The 19,769-nt window shown below is 41.4% G+C and overlaps 1 protein-coding gene and 1 long non-coding RNA gene across 2 annotated transcripts in view; one reads left to right on the top strand and one right to left on the bottom strand.

Annotated features, from left to right (window-relative positions):
• Nucleotides 1–4,694: 4,694 nt before the first annotated feature.
• LOC122415767 (uncharacterized) lies at nucleotides 4,695–9,623 on the bottom strand. The gene is made up of 5 exons (XR_006261975.1): nucleotides 9,452–9,623; nucleotides 8,742–9,384; nucleotides 8,192–8,352; nucleotides 6,673–7,820; nucleotides 4,695–6,591 (listed from the first exon to the last, which is right to left on the bottom strand). It is a non-coding gene; the product is annotated as an uncharacterized lncRNA (long non-coding RNA).
• A 1,975-nt stretch (nucleotides 9,624–11,598) lies between these two features.
• The window catches only part of ASPP (Ankyrin-repeat, SH3-domain, and Proline-rich-region containing Protein), a 117,098-nt gene continuing 108,927 nt past the window's right edge, over nucleotides 11,599–19,769 (top strand). Inside the window, exons 1-2 of the mRNA XM_043428027.1 lie at nucleotides 11,599–12,228; nucleotides 12,322–12,900. The gene's annotated coding sequence lies outside the window, so the exon portion shown is untranslated. The remainder of the gene's footprint in view (nucleotides 12,229–12,321; nucleotides 12,901–19,769) is intronic.

Raw genomic sequence — 19,769 nt, 5'->3', positions numbered from 1 at the left:
CGACGAGATGTAGAAAAGTCTGAGCGCTCGAAACTCCCGTCCCGCCGTACAGTCTCCAGACTCCAGCATTGTCCCGAGGGCCTTTCGCGCTATATAAAATTATATACAACGGGTTTTATGCAAAACAGTGGGCGCGATACGAAAACGTTACGCACATATAAAAACTGGCGTGGCTGCGGACACGACGAGTGTGTGCTCGAGCAGAGCCGCGAGGAATTCCGCCCACGAGTCAACGAGACATCCTCCACCGAGGTATTTGAGCGAGTCGAGTATTCCGAGTCTCGAAGAGGCTTCGAGTGTGCCCTTAAATGTGGATGATTTTAAAAGGATTCTGGAAAATGAGGTTCTCGCGCGACACGATCGATTCCGAATAAATCTCATTCTCGCGTTTACATCGCGCACACACGTGCTGAAATACCAAAAGATTTCGCTGGACGAATTAACCGAAATAATTTAGCCCCGCGCAACGAGATTGCGGTCCTATCAGCGGAATTTCATTTTCGGTGAAGCAATAATGAATAACGAATTTCAAATTGTCGTTAAATCAACTTTGATGAAACTTCATTTAGAGCAGCTTGAGCTTCGTCTCCGCTGACAAATTTCACTCAGCGCACATACATACAAGCTCCCCAAAATTCATCGTACATTTAACAAAGGTAGGAGCCCCCGACATTCCAGCCGAAATTCCCCACTCAAACAATCACATCAGCCCCTGTAATTACGCTCACTAACGATGAGTCCACCGAGCTTTTGTCCGTGTACAATATCCGAATTCTCGGCTTGGATTCAGAGCGTGGAAAAAGTGAATAAACGCTCACCGAGCGAGGGACCTCTTACCTGAAATCGTACGCTGTTAAAAATGTCGGTCACGGCTCGGGGCTGCGTTTCCATTGTCGCCCCTCCGCACGCCGCAGTCCCAAATCTTCGTTCGTACAGGTACGTACGGCACAAAGCAATTCACCCCGACTCTGTGCGTCCTTCGACCCCGCTGTGATCCCTTCTATTCGCACGAGTCTCTAATGCGTTTTTCGATCCTATAAATAAGTGGGAATGGAACGGGAATTATTTCGGTCGAATATTTTCCCAATTTTTCACCGAAAAGTTCACTTTGCACCGAGTCTGAGTGCCTCCGTCTGCTCCGATATTCAGGGCTCGAATTCAGGCTGCGAAAAAACTTGCAAATCTCAGCGATCGAAGCAACAGAAAAAATGGGCGAATGGGAGGCCTGGAAATACTCGGGTAACCACTTCTATACAAAAATTCCCAACTTATTCGTACAAACCGAAGGGATTCCGAGTCGAGGAATGTAAAGTTTGGAAGAAAAATTCATGTATTTCGTGTACAAATGGGAGAAAGTGTGCGCGGAATCGTAGAATCATATTCTCCGCAAGAAACACAGAATTTGCACCTGACAAAACTTACGAAAGAGCGAGCAATATTCGCGATTATCATTCGTAATAGGCTGCGTGAGATAACTTTTGTTTTGCATCGAAAACTGCGCTAATAAAATTGTGTCTGCACAGAGCGCCATGTTTCTTATAAATGTGGAATTTCTGGGGTTCGGAATAAAAAACTGTTTCGTTTCGTCGTGGGGCTGGAGGAATCGAGTTCGAGATGCGGCGTCGTTTTGTCACGAGCTCTAAAAATATTTGTCGTTCATCGATGCGATTGAAGTTCTCGGAACGATGGCGCGGAAGATTCTTTTCACATGCGTTGCTCGTCAAAAAAATCACGTGATCGGAAGTCGCAATTGAACAGAGTTTCGTTCTCGCCTTTGAACATAGTTTTTATATGGACGAGCGTCAATCGAATTTGGTTTTTTTGTTGAAAATAAAATGAAAAAATGCTTTCTTGAATTTCGCGTTGAATCGATTAATTATATTTTTTTTCTTCAATCTGATCCTCGCCTCGACGATTGGAGACGCGAAGGCATTCGGCATTTCGATCTAATCGCGATGCGTACCTTCGTCACTCTTATCGCTATACGCTCTGCGAGGATCGATAGATTCGGGGGGAAACAAAAGCTCGCGAATTCATCACGAAATTTCAAATTGGTCGATCTTGAGGTATTTCTTTTTTCACGAACCCGAATATTCTACAAATAACTGATTTTTACGGTAGATCATGCCCGAAGGATCCTATTTTAAGGGTCTTTAAAATTGATCGATTTTTCCTCTCAAATTAAAGATACGATCACTTTTAATTAATTCGAAATTGTAAATACATTTTTCAACTTATCTATTGACGAATGAATTACAAGAAATTAATCGGGGATCCATCGATCACTGACTGGACCCCAAATTTCATTCGTCCCTGACGAAAATATTACAGTTTTTATGTAAAAAATCTCATTAGGGAGCAGCGCAAAGGGAAATGGATAATGAAAAAAGTATTAAGGAGGGTGGATCACGAAATCAAAATAAGCAGAATTTTATAAAATTTGGTGATAACGTTATTTATTATTACGTTATACAAATACAATTTTTTTCAAATTTTTTTTGAGCGTTTAATCCAAGTTCTTATGCACGAGATGTATAACTGTATATATGTAAACTCTATGCTTATACGCGTGAACTTTGGTGTTCAATAACTCGAGAGCTAGTGGTAGAAAAATCTAAAAAAATTTATAATGTCTTGTATATTTTGAAAGAATACATTTACCAAATTTTATGAAATTCTTTTTATTTTTAGCATGGTTTAGCATGGCATCGTGACAGGAATGGCCCGAGCCAAGGAGAAACAAAATGCTGAAATAAGCAAATTGAGGTTATACGAGTGCTCATTACCAGTTTCGTTTAATCTTTAACCCAATATATCTTTATTATTAGTAAGAAAATCGTCTCGAATTTTTTCCCAAACCTTCGTTATGTACACTTCATTGTTATTGTATACTTTTTCATAAACTTCGTTCATTATGTGAAAAGATAAACAATTTTTTACCCGCTATGGCCCTGCGTATTTTTCTTCATATTTGAACACTTTTATCTCGATAACCAATGAGACAAACCTTTTCAAATTTGGTATGCGTGTCAATCGACTACCCATTTAAACTCTGTCTAAATTTCAAGATTTTCTTAAGAAAATCGTTCCGTGCATGAGCTACCTTAAATTACCGTAAAGTAAAAGTGCATGCGAATAGATTGGTGAAATTTCAATTCCGGTTATCGAACATTTAATAAGGAATGAAAAGTTGAACAATCGTAAAATTAATACGGGAGCAGCTTACGGAGATTCCGCATCATCGCCACATTTTTCTATTCAATAATTCATATACTAAATAATTCTAAATTTCTGATACAAATTGTCTCACAGATAGAAAAAAATGTAAGAAATCCATAACGACGATTAAAAAAGATAAAAGAGAAAACGATTAAAGTTGTAAAAATGGCAGAAGCCTCTCGGAGATTAGAAATCACTCGAAATTTCGAGTGCCCCAATTTGCGCCACCGAAAAATACGCTCATGCGAAAATACCTTAAGATCGAACGAGCAAATGTGAATATGGTTGGAAAGAATAGTAAAAAAAAAAAAAAAAAAAAAAAAAAAAAGGCGATGTACGAAATCGTAGTTGGGAGCTTGCACAACCGTCGAGAAGGAATGGGATTATTGGCTCGTCGTTCAGAATAATTGAGACGGACACGGGAGAGTTTGCCGATAATTAGGAAATGCTCGGGATTCGTATCTCTCGAATGAAGTAAAAAAAGCATAAAAGGAAAGCGAGGGAGAGGGCCGGCGTGGAGTAGACGAATGAATGGAGAAGAACATCCGCAATGAAAAATGGGATAAGCTAAAAAAAAAAGTGCCTAAAAGCCGCGAGCACACACGTAATTCATCGCATCTTTTCCCATTTCCGGATTGATACACGAGAGAATCAATTCCACCGTAGGTAATCCCACAGAAAATCATTATTTTTCTCTCTTTACATTACTGCCGTCGTACATTCGACGCGTATCGGTTGTAATCGATTTTAGATTAGCCTCCTTCGAGTTAAATTGCATATTAGAGCGACGATGCCTTTTCCTTTTTCTTTTCATTCGATAGAAAAAATGTCTGTTCAAAGCTGAGCTCGATACTCATTTCCCGAGGTGTCTCTGTCATCGATTCTGTATTTTCACATAATTAAGTCAACGCGCGATTCGTCAAATTGCATTAGATTTTCAATCAACCCACGCGGTTTCTCTCGACGTCACGAGTCGTCGTTCAAAAGTAATCGAAAACATTTGAATCCATGGCGACGGAGTTCTCACCAGTGGGGGATAAAAAATAAGTGATTTTCAGGGCAAAAAGAAAGGAAAAATAGCCCGCGAACACACGAAGATTGGGAGCGAATCATTTTTAATGAATCAATCGAAACTACCGCGGCTGGACAAATCCGGTCGGAACGACCTATAAATCAGTCGGATTTGAGGGACCCGCTGAGAGTGAAATTTTGAAGAAAAATTTCAAATTAATGTCTCGAATAGTTTTTGAGTTACAGCCTTCTAAAAAACAGTTGCTGAGCAGCCATCTTTAACCCTTTTTTTCTCAAAACTACACATATTTCGAATTTGCTGCATTTGAATCTCTAAGACTTGCGATCGTTTCGATTTTTTTTTCAACTTTATTTTGTACACGGCTGTACAAAGTTATTCGAAATTTAACATTTCTTTTCAAAACTCTGTAATTTTGGTAAATTTCAATTTTTCACCACGAGAACTCGCTGAAAAAAAGATTTTTCCATTTGAAAATTTTATTGTAAATTCCTAAAAACTCCTTAAGCTCCTTAAGCATTGATTTGGTCATTTTACGAATTCGTTACAATTCCCGTTGCACATGTTCAATTAAAAAATCTACCAAAAAATTCATCTCCGCTAGAGTCGAATATTTTCCACTGAGCACGTCAATTTAAATGAATAAAATCAAATGAAAAATTCATTCCCCTTCCGCACTCATTTGATTTTCACCCAACGTCACTCCCCCTGAAAACTCGATCAAGATTTCAAATCTATTTAAATATGGAATAGTATGGAATAAAATTCCATACTTTGTACCTTCACTCGAGACTTGAGTTTCCCAAAAAAATGTCGACTCCCCTCACCGTTTTATCGAACGAAACTCCACAAAGATCTCCGTTATTTCTTCATCATGAATTCGATAAATTTCTATATATAAATTTTCCAAAATACGATTTACATTTTCGATTTTCCACTGTCCGATGCACCGAGGACGAGGTGTTTCGCTCTTTTGACCCGTTACTCACTTTGTACTTCGGATACAATTGAGTTTTGTGTTTCTCGAGAGCGACCCGCCTCGAAGCTCTCTGGGTTATACGTTTTCATGGAGGATCGAGTACGTAAATGAATCAATGTGTGAGCGCGCGCTCACGCTCTGACGTGTGTGTATTTCCATATTGTGTGCTATTCACTGGCAACAAGACGGGACCAGAAGACGTGTGCTACGTGATGTCAAGAGAATAGCTCGACGCCTACTCCCCCGTAAATGCGAGCAGCACACCCTGCCACCGTGTAAATTTTATTATCACGTTGCACATCAGAAGCTACTCTCTCCTTCCCCCCAGTAGCGCAATATCCGTAAATAGCTTAAAAGCACATTAGACGCGTGAGAGGTTTCCGAGGCGTTCGCTAAACAGGCGAAAACTGCACAAAGTTTATATCGTCGGAGCAGGAGCACTCTTCAGTGTGAAAAACTTATTCCAAACGCTGAAAGCGTGAAAACTGCGTTTGATTATCTCTGTTTTCGAACTTACGGAGACGCTGGAATTTTAAAAATGGTGATGATTTTTCTGCATCGTTGGTTGTCTTCTTACGAGACACGAAATCCGAGCGCTATTTGGGCTCGTTGATATCGTCGGGGACAAAGGATTTTGAGAGCTTCGTCATCGGTTCACCGGACTTTGACAAATTTACTGACTTTGGCAATATTCGCCTGACGAGTTCGGAGCCTTCAGTTGAATTTGGGATTCAATCGGTTTGAGCGTTGAATGATGACGGTTGTTTTTCTCTGTGTCAGGAATAATCGGTGAATTAGAGTGGTCCGGAAGCAGCAGAATCTTTTATTCAGTGGAACAATGGAGTTGAGCAAAAGTAGGAAATTCTTTGTGGGATAAAGGTAATCCGTAAACGATCGTTATTCGTCTTTCTAAGCTCGCTTTGTCCTCGAGGATATTTTTTATGGGGAAAACTCAGGAGAGAGTGGATTTTCGAGTTTTCGTCCTTTTCATTTCTCCCTGCACTGTTTAGTGCGCCTCGCACTATTTTCTGAGTACGTTTTAAATGACACTCGGATCGTGTATACGGAAAGGAGAAGTCATTTGTTTCGGAGCTTTCTTTGGATGGAGCGAAACCTCCGCTCCTTACGAACATCAGTGGCGACCTCTTAGACTGGCTTTCAGGACGTTCCCAGCAAACCGGACGCTCAACGTTTTCACGTCTCACCAGAGATTTCGTGGTTTCGCTTTCCCCTCCGCATTCTCGTCTCCATCGTTTACACCCCTTGAATAAATCACTCGTCGTCTTTTTGTAACTCTCGTCTAATATCGCTCGCGATATTTGGAAACTCTGGGATGCTCCACGGGCTGGAATGATGACGAACACTGGAAAAGAAAGAGAATTCAAGGCTGGATTGAAAAACATAGTGAAATTGTACAGTTTCGTTGACCGAGTATTTTTCGCACCATTCGATCGGTTCAAATTCAATTTCACATTGCCCACTGGCTTCAGGAGTTTGGGCTCACTCAGCTTGAATCGTTATTGGGATTTTTGAAAGATCGACATTAGAATCGACCGGCATTGAATTAGCATGGATCACGATGGGTCCTAAAAACATCGCTCTTTTAGGCGTCCTCCTTCGGCGATTTCTATCGTATCGTTTTTGCTAAGGTCGTTACATCCATCGTCGGTGATTCACGAACGAATCTCTGGAAGCTCCAGGCACGCGGAATCCCTCGTCTCCCGTCTGCGGATGACAGGCGCGAGAACAATCTTGCGCGGCGCGATAAAGCAACGAGTTTCGCGCTTCTACAGGTTTTCTCGTACACGGGATGTCGGCTGCGGCTGTCCGGCAACTAACACTATTCGCAGATACAATTCAAAGACACGTTTGTTATTTCAAGAACAAAGCAAACACGTTCCCGACTCCGAGCGCACTCCGAATGCCTCGGGCTTGAATTTTAATTGAATTATTTAACATCCGACAATTGAAACGTCAAACAAAGGGAATCAAATTCAACTAATCAAGTGATTTTCATTCAAACATTCATCACGTCGATGCATCGAGAGAAAATGTTTAGCCACGTTGTGATATTTGAAAAAAATTGATCTCTCACAATATTTGATTGACTCTTTTTATTGAGGATAAATCTCAATCGGTCTCTCTCTCTCTCTCGGATGACGACGTTAACGGTAACTATTTTTCAAAAAATCGACTCGTTACAGCCGCGAACCCGTAATGCTGGCTAAATGTGTCAAAGGGATGAAACCTCGAGGTACGAATACGAGTCTGACTAACACAAATTATAGGTAACATCGAGCAACTTCGTCGTTACGATCCCGGTATTCTACTCGATTGACTAGATGAGGATACGGGAGAACTCGGTGGAATGTTAATACACGCGGAGAAGCAGCGATGCGAGATGCCTGTCGGTGAGAGATGAACATTTTTATCTCGCCCTCTCGCTCTTTCTCTCGCCTTCCCGTGTAGATTACGGTGCCGTATAGGCTGCTCCAAAACTCGCACGGAGCAGCTAGCGATGATCGTTCAATCGATGGGGAGATCCTGCCAACGGAATTACGCAGTCGACGAATATCTGCGAACGAGGCCTTCCTGAGGAACAAACCGAACTTGGAGTACGCACGAAAGTTCGAGTTGATAATAACAGAGGTTTAAATTCATTGAAAAAAAAAATGACACTGAAGTTTGCAACGTTGGAGTCCAACGAAATGATCTAAAAAAAAGCAGCTCTCAAATAATTCCAGTAAATCTTCAACATCGTTTCCTGTCGAATTTGAAATTTGTGGTTTTTCAACCTACACCGATGATTCGTGAAATAAAGTTGTGAACTCTAACGTAGCAAACTTCAGCGTCGTGAAAAAAAAACAATTTACAGGAGAATCAGAAACAGTGAAAAACTGTTTTGATTTATTTTTGACAACGCGTCCGTGTGATGCTGCAACTGGATTTCGCTCACAACCCACCAGAAAGCAGCCTCCCTTTGAATCGATCTTGAAAACAGGAACGAATTGTTAGAGCTCGGTACCGCTGTCACATTTCATCAGTTCGGATTCATCGATTCCGGTGGGGCGAGCTATTCGTCGCTTTCCTCAAACAGATGGTCCGTACGAGCGACAACATATTTCTGAAATGAGACAAAATCATTTTAGAATGGTGGAACGAGTTATTCCAGTCGAAACAACGAAGGTTTGTGGCAGTCGGTTCGATGATGGGGATTCGAATGAATATTCGAAGCATCTAAAAAAAAGTATGCGTGAGCAGTGAAATTATATCGATTGTTCGAACAAAAAAATTGGTTTTTAAAGATTTGGTTGTGAAATTTTAAACGAAAAAATGGTTGGATCGAGCAAACGATCTTCCAACGAAATGGACTCGATCGAACGAACAAATTTTGATCTTCTCATCAAGCATTCGGGATCGGAAATGGAATGAAATTTCCAGTAACCAAAGTCCCAGACCGAGAAGTGGAATAAAAAGACTGGATTAATGTACGAAAATTTAAAAGTAACTCACCGACGAAGAGACGTTCTGATTAATCAACGGAGGTAAATTCCTCGTAAATTCAGTGTCAGCCAACCTCGAATCGAACGCCCCCAAATGACTCATCTTTCGAGTCGTCCATTGGAGAGAAAGCTAGTTAGTACCAAGTCGCTTGTCAAAGTCATCGAATCTTTATTTACTCAATAAATTTGGATGCAGTTTCGGGACACTCTGTATATGTAGAACACACACAGCAGCCACGAGCAGAGTGAGAAGTTTACGAGTCTCTCACCTGAATGGGAATCTGGAAGCCAAAGAGAGAGAGAGAGAGAGAGAGGGAGAAGGAAAATTCTTCACACGAGGCTGTACACACACTCGCTATATTTCAAAGCACACTCCGCATATCCAGTGTGTTTGTTCATTCACTCATTTCTTTTTAGTTTCCTTTTTATTAACATTTCGAGTTGTACGAGAGGCCGGAAAGCTGAGAAAAAGTACGTGGGGGCGTTGAAAATAGAAAGGTCCGCGTGTGTACGTTTGTGTGTATTCGTACAATGCTGGACGCGTCTCGTGTGGAGAGTGGAGACACGGAGAATATTTATTCGTGTCATTTTCTGTTTCTCCTGTTTTTTATATTTTCGTTTCAACGCGAGTCATTCGCTTGCCCTGCGAACTCCTGGCAAAAAATTTCTCGTTATTCCACTTACACTGTTTTCATACGTCGATTTTTCGAATCAATTTACCTCTCGTATACCCTCCGAAGTCGCCTGGATCCGAGTGTTGATTTTCGCAATTAGTCCCTCGAGCGAACGATCGAATTGCATTTTCTTCTTCGATCGATTTCGTTAGCCGCGGCGAGAGTCGCTTCATCGATCCCGATGTTTCTCAGAGATTCCCACTTTCGCGACAGTTCTTCGTTCTGAAAATATGAAATTGTGGCTTTAGTCGTGTTAAATGCTCATTTTTTTCAATTTCAACGCTTCCGAGCTCGGGGGCATCGGATTTTTGTGAAACTAACTTTTTCCAACTCTAATTACGCGTATTTGTTTACAATAAATAATTTATAAGTGCGAGCGTCGTCAGGAAAATATGTGGAGAAAAAACTCGGGTGAACGAGCGCACACCAAAATCCTCGGGCTTATCAAAACATCTGAAATGACGCACGCCGTTTGGAGACTCGCTGATTGGCGAAAGTCTTGGATGCAGAGAGAAATCTAATCATAACACACAAAGAAACGAGTCCAATGTTGTGTTGAACTCGTTTTCGGTTACACGCACGAGATACACTTGGAACGAATATTTTATCATATCGATCGCGAGGCATCAACATATCGTGAAATTAAATACGGAACCGCACCTATAACTCGAATTCTTTCCGCGCCTCTCTCTTGTTCTCCTTTCTTTTATCTGATATTCTTTACGATCTTCCGTTTCCTTCCGCAATCTCGCGAGGGAAAGAGTGAGAGCGGTGGAGTCAACAACGCCGCGAAGCGAAAGGAGACCGAGAGCATTCTCATTCTTTCTTTTATTTCTGGTTTTGCTCTCTCCTTCTTTCTTATTTTTCCTCTTCCTATCTCGCTGTCGAGGCACGGGACACCCACCTCGATTCGATGACCGCGGGGGAAGCCTTCAGACGAGCGCCCCCGCGCGTTGTGATGATCGAGAAAATTTCACGTTGCCGGAGAAATAATACATAAACAATGCGCTACCCGTACGCAGTCTCAGAGTCAAGGATATTCTGATGCGAGTCGAGAAAATCGAGTGATTCAAATAACAGCTTTTTCCGCAGCCGCGTAGCACCTTTTGCTCCGCGATTGAAAATTCTTGTCATCGCCCTCGAAGATTTACACGAACTTTTCGAAACCTCACTCGCTTTACCACGATCTCACCGTAAAATTGCGCTCGCAACAGCGTGATAAATGATTCGTTTCTTCGGTGGATAAATCTAATTGGATTCAAAGGAAACCGAGATAAATCGATTGTTGACTTTCCGAACTTTCGACGTGTGAATATCCAGTTAAAATTCCGAAGCGAAATAATCCCAAACGCGGGGTACTCGAGCAGCATGGTTATGTCGGTAGTCTTTTTCGGGTTTGTCGATAAACGTGTAAAACGTGTTTCACAAAAGAATCTTTCGAAAGAATTTTTAAACTGAGGAATTCCGAATTTTTTCAAAAAATCGATTATCGTGAATGCACTTTTTTGTTGAATTTTTGTTTCCACACGTGATTTTCGACGAAATATCGGACTCTTATCGGAACATCGAATCACAGTTGTTTACAATTCAGTATTCAAATCTAATGATTAAGTTTTTTTTTTTAAGTCTTCATACGAAAGGAAGAAAGATTCGGAACGCTCTTTTTTTTCGATAATTAACACAATGTTTTTCCCTTCTGCCGGGCGCCAAGAACGCTGTAACGCCCGTTTGCTCCTTCGCACACACGATACGTCCGTCTCTTTCTCCCTTTGGAATCCCCCCACTGGTCAACGTTCCCCCACTTGGACGTATAACGACGAAGCGTCTCGAATGGTTGAGGTATAGTCTCGCAGGTAACGTGCCAACCGCCAGGCAATGGCGCCTTTATTTCGCTGCTTACCTCCACCTGGTTTCCATACAGTGTACGGACGCACTGTATCTCAGTTCGCCAGGTTAAAATACAAGGAGAATAAATGAACGGAAATTCGTGAGGATGATTCGTCGTTACCGCGGTAACTGAGTTCGCGATTGGTGAAGGCAGTACACATCGTGCTCGAGCGGCACGGCGAGACTTTAATCTTGTTTTTACCGTACAGGCACGACGATTCTTACTCGTGGCAAGAGGTGGGGAAGGTAGAGGAGGGGAAGAGAGGTTCGTTTGACTTACCTCAGAGCCTTACGAGTGAGAGAGGCCGCTGTGTGCCGCAGCCAAGTGAGCCACGGGCGGTAACGGCCGCTGGCAGACATTTTGTGCAACTTATATGCAAAGTACTCGAGTTCCGTGTGTGTGTCCGTTGTGAATTCAGTGTCTCATTTAAGCAAATATGTGTAAGCGCCCTTTACCGCCGAAATATTAACGAAGAAATGAAATAAAACGATCCCTCCGGGTTTTCGCTTGTGCGAGCTACGTACAACGCGCATTCGAATCTCTCTCTGTCTCTATTTCTCCACTGGGCCCCCTCTCTCGCCCCACTCTTGCCAACCGCGTTCTTTCCTTCTCGTGCTTGGGGCCACACAAATAACTTCTTGCATTCACCGTCCGCCCGTTGCTCGTGAACGTACCTGTACCTTGTAAACCGAACATATACATACAAATACACATTTCTCGAGCCACGCTCAAAACTTTCGTCTCGACAGACGATGCGTACAAAAAATTTGCCAATACAACGTTTTAGATACATACAAAACTCCATTTTTTAAATCTTTTAAGTGCGCAAAGCGCGATCGCGAAAGTGTTTCGAGTGCTCGTAAAATTCACAAGTTTTAGCCTCTTCCATGCAATTTTTATAGCACAGTGTTTCCAGTGTGTTTTTTGTGTTGGCAGTAAGCGTGCAATTTTATTCTTTCCAAATATCTTCACACACGCGCATTCAAAGTTCACAGTGTCATTTTTTGTTCTTCCGCGTTGTTTTTCAGGCGCCATATTGTTTTTTTTACCCCGGTACGGTACAAGATAGATATTTGTCGAATAATCACAAATAAATCGATAAGTTTGTTGCGTTCACGTTCCTTCTCGTAATCGATCGTCGAAAAATTCGTCAACCTGTTTTTTGTGCGCGTGTGGTATTTAACTCTCGGGAAAGTAGCGTAATCGACGAGCTGTCATCTAGAAACGTCGTGCACTCAAACGCCGGTGAACTAGTGTCGAAAACCAAATTAACTCCGATTTGGAAACGAAGCAAGTGTAAAAAAGAATCGTGTGACGCTCTGGAACTCACGTTCGCTCGAAAATAGTACAAATAGTTTGCCCGAGTGCTCAAAAAGTCCGCCATATTCGTTCGAAAATGTCGAAAGTTCGTGTGTACCGGTGTGCTTTGTGATTCGTTATTGTGAAATAATTTAAGCAGCAACGTAGCGTTAAAGTGGATTAAGTTTTGTATGTGTGACAGTGAAAGGGCGGTATCCTCTTTCGAAGGATAAGTTGTCATTCGAGAAATCTGGATTACGCGGGAGACTCAAGGATTCTCAAAATTTCGCAGGTTTTACAAACAAAAGGTATTCGCACTTGATATTTCACGCTCGATAAACCATCCTTCCACTGCAATAAAATGCTCCTCTTGCTTTAGCACGTTCCAACAACTTCGGAGACAAACGTCCAAGATTTTATTTTTCGACGATTCAATCTCCGAACGTTTTTCCTGAACGATGAAGAAATTAAAAAAACACTAAAACGTGGTGGAAATAAATTTAAATTATGTAATCCGATGACTTTACGAAAACATGCTTCAATACTCCTCGAAAAAATGCGCATTAAAACACTCGATTCGACGATTCAAGGGCAACGGTCATCCTCCGAAGCTCTCGGCACAAAAGAACGAATTGTCATGCGTGGTCAATAGTTGTTCGGCACCACCGTTGGGCGAGTTCCCGGCTCATTTCCGCGACTTTCCCCCTCGCTCCTTCGCATTAGTATCTCATTTCGACACAATATGTGAACGATTCGTGTGTGCTCGAGCGGCCGTGAAAAACACCTGCTGTCCTCTGAAAATATGAAAGGAAAAATACGCTGTTTCCCAGAAGCGTGTTCGTGTGTCATCGCAGGCGGTTAACTTTCGCTCGTAATTCACCGCTCATTAATAGCGGTCCAACGATAAATTGGAATCGTAATAACTAAACAAAAATGCGTAATCGAACAAACACTTTTGTAAATAATATTCGATAAATAAATTTCAACCGGACGAATTTTATGCCCGGTGTTTCGATTTTTTCCAATGCTCGCACAATTCTAACATAATTTCGCGTTGTGCCTCCGCCACGAAAAAGCCAGCGACGCCGGGGCACCTTTTTCTCCAATCCACTGCGATCGAAAACCGCGACGAAAAAATTTCCAAAGCCCATAAACTTGTGGATATTTCCCCAAGAAATTGGGCCAAAGTGCGACGAAACCGAAGGAGCTTTTGACGAGGAGGAAAAGAGAGAAGCGAAATGTATTTCATTCGGTTACCAATAAAATTCGTCGAAGAAGAAACGAGCGGGAATTTTCGCGGAGTCTCTTTCTCTCCCGAGCTCTCGTAGTAAGCTCCGTGATGAAGCGGAGAGATTGGGAAGAAGAAGAAGAAGAAGAGGAAGCAGCAGAAACGTTGGACTCTGGATTGTAGCGACCGCGAGCCGCTCGACCTCGAGAGCCCGTGGCTTCTTCGGCTGTGGATCGCGTAACCTTGAAAACCTCGCGCGCGCTCCGTCTCGCTCGCTCTTTCTCTCCGCTCGCGATGCCCTCGGTCTCGTGGGCCCCGCGATGCTGCGGAGACCCGACGCCTCTTTCGCGTATTGTATGTATATATTTGAATGATCACTCGACACAGGGATTGCTGCTCGTACGTGTGCCGGGCAAGCGCGGCGACGCCGGCCACGCTTTTAAAAACACTGGAAGGCCCTCTGCCGTTCGCGATACGAGGAATGCGTGCCAACGGCGCGGGGCAACCGCGATAGCGATACATTCTCCCTCTCTTTTTTCTCTCTCGCGCGCTTTCGTTATCCACCAAAGAGTACCAACGACCAGGCTTTGAGAAGCGTTACCACGCGCAGTTTCGAACACGAAAAATCGGCATTGAGCATCCTCGCACACACCGAGAGCTTCCAACGCCACGGAAATTATTCGAGTTTCCTTCGGTCCTGCAATTTGTGTTTATTCGAGTTATTTATCACCGTTGGGAGAATTTTTTTTCGGGGTGATTGAGAAGCCTGCTGCAGGAATTTGGGAAACCAAATATTTAGAGAGGCAGCAGCCTCGGGACGCGAAATATTGAAAAAAAACATTCGATCTGCCGGCGCAAGAGATTTTATAGTTCACAGAACTCCTTATCTTGGTCCGAGGAACTTCTCTGCTCGAGTAATTGGGCTCCAGGTCCGAATCGTTGATAAAAAACGATTCTCGGGTTTTTCATAATTTTCGTTACATTTGACGACTGAGCTGCTGCAACTGCTCGGTCAGACACTCGGCACAAGACGACACTGAAGTTCGCAACGTTCGAGTCCAACGAAATGAACGATAAAAACTTTTGCAATTGACCCGTTTTTTATTTGGCGAAGCATCGGTGCAGCTTGAAAAACTACGAATTGCGAATTCGGCAGGGAACGAAATTGGAGAACTGCTCGAATTATTGGAGGCTTTTTGAGTTTACTTTTAAGTGTTTATCAAATTAGGGAATGAGATTCGAGTCGGATTGATGATGACGTTGAGGCCTGCAGCGTTCGAGTCCCACGAAATGATGTAAAAATCGACGAAGAGACCGATGCGTTTCTACGTTAACGGCAATACAGGATTTTTGTATTTATATTTCTGACACACGGTTTATGATAAAAGCTGTGAATAACACACGTCAATATTTCTCTTAATTACGACGCTGAAGTTTCCAACGTTGGAGTCCAACGAAATGAATGAAAATAAAATGATTTATCCATCAGTTTTTTATTTCACGAATCATAATTGTGTAGATTAAAAAAATACAAAGTACAAATTCGACTGGAAATAAATTGGAGAATTACTGGAATTATTGAGCAGTTTTTTAGATCATTTCGTTGGACTCCAACGTTGGAAACTTCAGCATCGTTCTTAATTAGCATAATAAATAGTTGTATTAAATAAATTTTTCAAAATTTTCTTCTGCTTAGTTACGACGCTGAAGTTTGCAACGTTGGAGTTGAACGAAATGAACGAAAAAAATATTTATAATTAATTATTTTTTTATTTCACGAATTATTGATGTCGCTTGAAATATGACGAATTGGAAATTCGGCAGGGAACGAGATTGGAGATTTACTGGAATTATTTGAGAGTTTTTTTAGACCATTCCGTTGGACTCCAACGTTGGAAACTTCAGTGTCATGCTTAGTTATCGAGTAATTACGCGTATTAAAGCAGATTTCTTATGCCCGGATGGAAACGCTATGCTTATACGTGTGAACTTCAGTGATCAATTACTCGATAACTAAATTCTCATCATTTTGAAGTTTTTTATGTTTTTAGCATGGTTTAGCATGGCAACATTGTAAGCCTGTACCAAATATCCTTTTAAACTCTGTATTATCCATGTTGCTATGAATTCGTATGGAAGATAATCGGAGAATGCGGTGTGTGTGAGAGCGCGCGCAGTACTAACGATACTGCATACCGGAAGTTTGAGTTCCCGATACTCGCTCGATAGAGCTCTCGCATTTTCTCGTTTTGTTTGGCCCGCACGAGAGACTCGTTCCCTGCAACAGCTCCCATAGATACAATGGGCTCTAATGTCTAACTATAATGACGCCTTTCCGTTCCGAATCGTGCAAATGCCGTTTCGTTCAACGGGGACTGTGAGCTGTGTGCGACACGCCGTATCTGAAAATTGTACCGTTCGGAAGGGCTCGTGCAGAGGGAAAACTGCGCTCGTGCAGTGGAGCTCAAAATCGCTACTAAAATCATCACTCCGCAGCAACAATTTTGGAAGAAAGTCGGAAGGATTGAGAAATTAAACGCGGCGATTGTGAGAGCACTCTTGATCAACCGAAATCACTTAATTCGCTGCTGACCCAACCTCGTACGAATGTCCCGTGACTTTCCGCGTCCCGGAACCGGCTTTTTTCTTTTCTCTTTTATTTCCGGAGCAATAGAACTATAGTTAAAACCGAGACGAAGAAGTTTCGTCGCATGATGAATCAAATTCCGCAAGATTTTTGCGCGATGTAAGTCACGCAGGATGGTGAATTATGAGTGCACGCGGAGAGATTATGCTGGCACGAGGAAGCTTCATCGGAGTCTGATAATGCAACAATGTTGTGCTACGGAACTATCTTCGATGGGAACAACACTAAAGTTTCGACGATACTTTTTGCTACTTTTAGCAGCATTTATAAAGTTAAGAGTTCGCTCCAGGCGATACAATGTTGCCGTGCTAAACCATCCTAAAAACATAAAAAATTTCTAAATTATCAGAATTTTATTAAATTTTGTCAACATATTCTTTAGTGCCACATTTGACAACACAAATCTTTTAAGATTTTTCTTCTATACACAGTTATCGAGTAATTGATCACTAAAGTTCACGTCTACGAGCATAGCGTTTCCATATATATGGGGGAGACCGGGGCAAAACGGGATACCCGAAAAATGAGAGAAATTTTTTTGTCTTTATTTTTTATTTTTTTTTTCAATTTTTATACTTGTTCGAAAAGAACACGAAACATATTTTTTCCAAACTATCTTGTTTTTTTTTTGGATTTTGATAAAAAAAATCGTTTTTTTTCTTCAAATTTTCGTTCTTTACATCACTTCCAAAGTGAAAATATTTTTGCACAGTTATACAAAAAGTATTCGTATATCTGCGATTACCGCTTCGCAGATTACTGTCTACGACAGTAATCGCGGATATATGTTTGCGGACCATCATTATCTATCATCATACCTGCACATGATGAATCATGTACCCACTCGGGACAATTTTTTACAAAATAAACATTGGCAATCTTGATTATCATTAATTTTAAATTGAATTACAGAGGGTGCGTTCGACGTTGGTTAGAGCGTTGTAAGCGCTGAGAGCGCTCACAGCGCTTACAGCGGTAAGTCGGAGGCGCACTCGGTTACAGTTGCAAAATGAACCGAAGGTGGATTAAATTGAAATCATGGTAAAAAAAATTTCATGAGTTTTTAAGAGGTACCCCTTTTTGTCGCGGAATTTTTTTTTTTTTTGAAAATTGAAAAGAATTCCAGTAAATTTCTTAGTTTTCGGGAGTAAAAAATAAACAGAGCTTCCCAAACTTCTGAAAAGTTCAATATTTCCTTAGGTATCCCGGTTTGCCCCGGTCTCCCTTATAGATATACATTCCGGGCATAAGAAATCTGCTTTAATGCGTAATTACTCGATAACCAAGTAGAAGAAAATTTTGAAAAAATTTGTCTTCTCGCACTTGATTTTGAAGAACATTATCACCAAATTTGATAAATTTCTTAATATTTAGACTTCTGTACCGAAACTTCTTAATTTATCTGGAAAATGATCGCTTTGCACCCCACTCCGGGAATTGGGCTCGCTTTTTTATTCGATTGCCAGATCGAAGCACTCTGACGACAACGAACTTACGAGAGAGCACGCGGGTTTGTGCAAACGCAGCGCATATTTGTGAAGCTTATCAATTATAATCAGTCGTCAGATGGGAAATTCATAAATCGGTTTTGGGCTCTCTGCACGACTCAAAGTTCTGCTTGAAATTCAAGTCTCCAGTGAAAACCGGCTAACCTGGAACCGGCTGCATGTTCATATCTACAGTTTCTTGTTGAACTCGTTGCCGGTGCCAAGGGACCACGAAGGGAGGGTGCGAAAGACTGCACAAACAGGAGAGCCCGAGAATAGGCCACATATGATATTTATGTTGCTTATATTTCTTTCTCCTCACGTTTACACCTACTCCTGTTACGTTTTCTATTATATTCTGGTCCACTGGAATCACTCCTGAGTCATTTATCTAATGGAGTTTTCCTTATTATAAAAATTCGTGTTCAGGCAGCAACGGTTTTAAGGATTTAACGCCTACCTGTGCCTCGATCTCTGACAACTTATTGCAGAGCCTTTTTTCATTAGCTGGTATGACGTGTCCCACACTGGTCAATATTTTCACTTTGCTAAGTTAGATTCAACCCTGATGGGTGATTTCAAACGAAATAAAAAGTTTGAAATTCTCAATACAATAATAGTTTTGATAACGACGACGCTGAAGTTTGCAACGTTGGAGTCCAACGAAATGAACGAAAAAAAAACATTTTTAATTCACCCATTTTTCATTTCACGAAGTATCGGTGCAGCTTGAAAAACTACAAATTGCAAATTCGGGAGGGAACGAAGTTGGAGAACTACTGGAATTACTGGAGGCTTTTTTTTACATCATTTCGTTGAGCTCCAACGTTGCAAACTTCAATGTAACAAACCTACGACGCTGAAGTTTCCAACGTTGAACGAAAAAAACGTTTTTAATTCACCAATTGTTTATTTCACGAACCGTTGGTGCAGCTTGAAAAACTACGAATCGCAAATTTGGCAGGGAACAAAATAGGAGAATTACTGGAATTATTGGAGAGTTTTTTTAGATCATTTCGTTGGACTCCAATACGTTGGAAACTTCAGCGTCATTTTTTTTTTTTTTTACGACGCTGAAGTTTGCAACGTTAGAGTTCACAACGCGAAATGAACGAAAAAAAGATTTGTAATTCGTCAATTATTTATTTCACGAATCATTGGTGTAGGTTGAAAAAGTACAAATTTCAAATTCGACAGGAAACGATGTTGAAGATTTACTGTAATTATTTGAGAGCTTTTTTTCGATCATTTCGTTGGACTCCAACGTTGGAAATATCAGCGTCATAACAAACCTAGCAGAGCAAAATCCCACAATGAATTTACTATAAACCAAAATTAAATGGTTTTTAAGTGCTAATTATGTACCGTGTTTGAAATTTTTGAGCTATTTTTGTTTCTGAAAAATTGAAAATCTAAATATTCAATTAACTTATCATTAAACTAGCAGAGCATGGGGTATTTTTGCGATAACCGTGATTGTAATGGCGCCTTATTTATGTGCTTTTCGTATATTACAAGTTTCAACCCCTGAGCAATATATTTTTTGAAAATAGCAACCTTGTAGGCCCCTAGCTGCCAAATGGTACAAAAATTTTAATTGCACCACGTAAAAAACACTTATTTTGGTCTATAGTAAATTAATTCTTGGGACTTTGCTCTGCTAGGTTTACAGAGGCGTTTTGAAAGCAGTGGACAGTTTATGCGATCGAAAAAGGAGCACGAAAACAAGTTTCGATAGAGTTCGATTACTTTTTGATCGACCATCTTTTTATACGTGCGCAAAGCGTAGGTTTTTCGAGCCAAGGGAATGTCGAC

This window comes from Venturia canescens, chromosome 9, assembly GCF_019457755.1.
Source record: "Venturia canescens isolate UGA chromosome 9, ASM1945775v1, whole genome shotgun sequence".
In the NCBI taxonomy this organism is placed as follows: domain Eukaryota; kingdom Metazoa; phylum Arthropoda; class Insecta; order Hymenoptera; family Ichneumonidae; genus Venturia; species Venturia canescens.
Note: the sequence above shows the minus strand (reverse complement) of the source record. Positions and strands in the feature narration are given on the sequence as shown.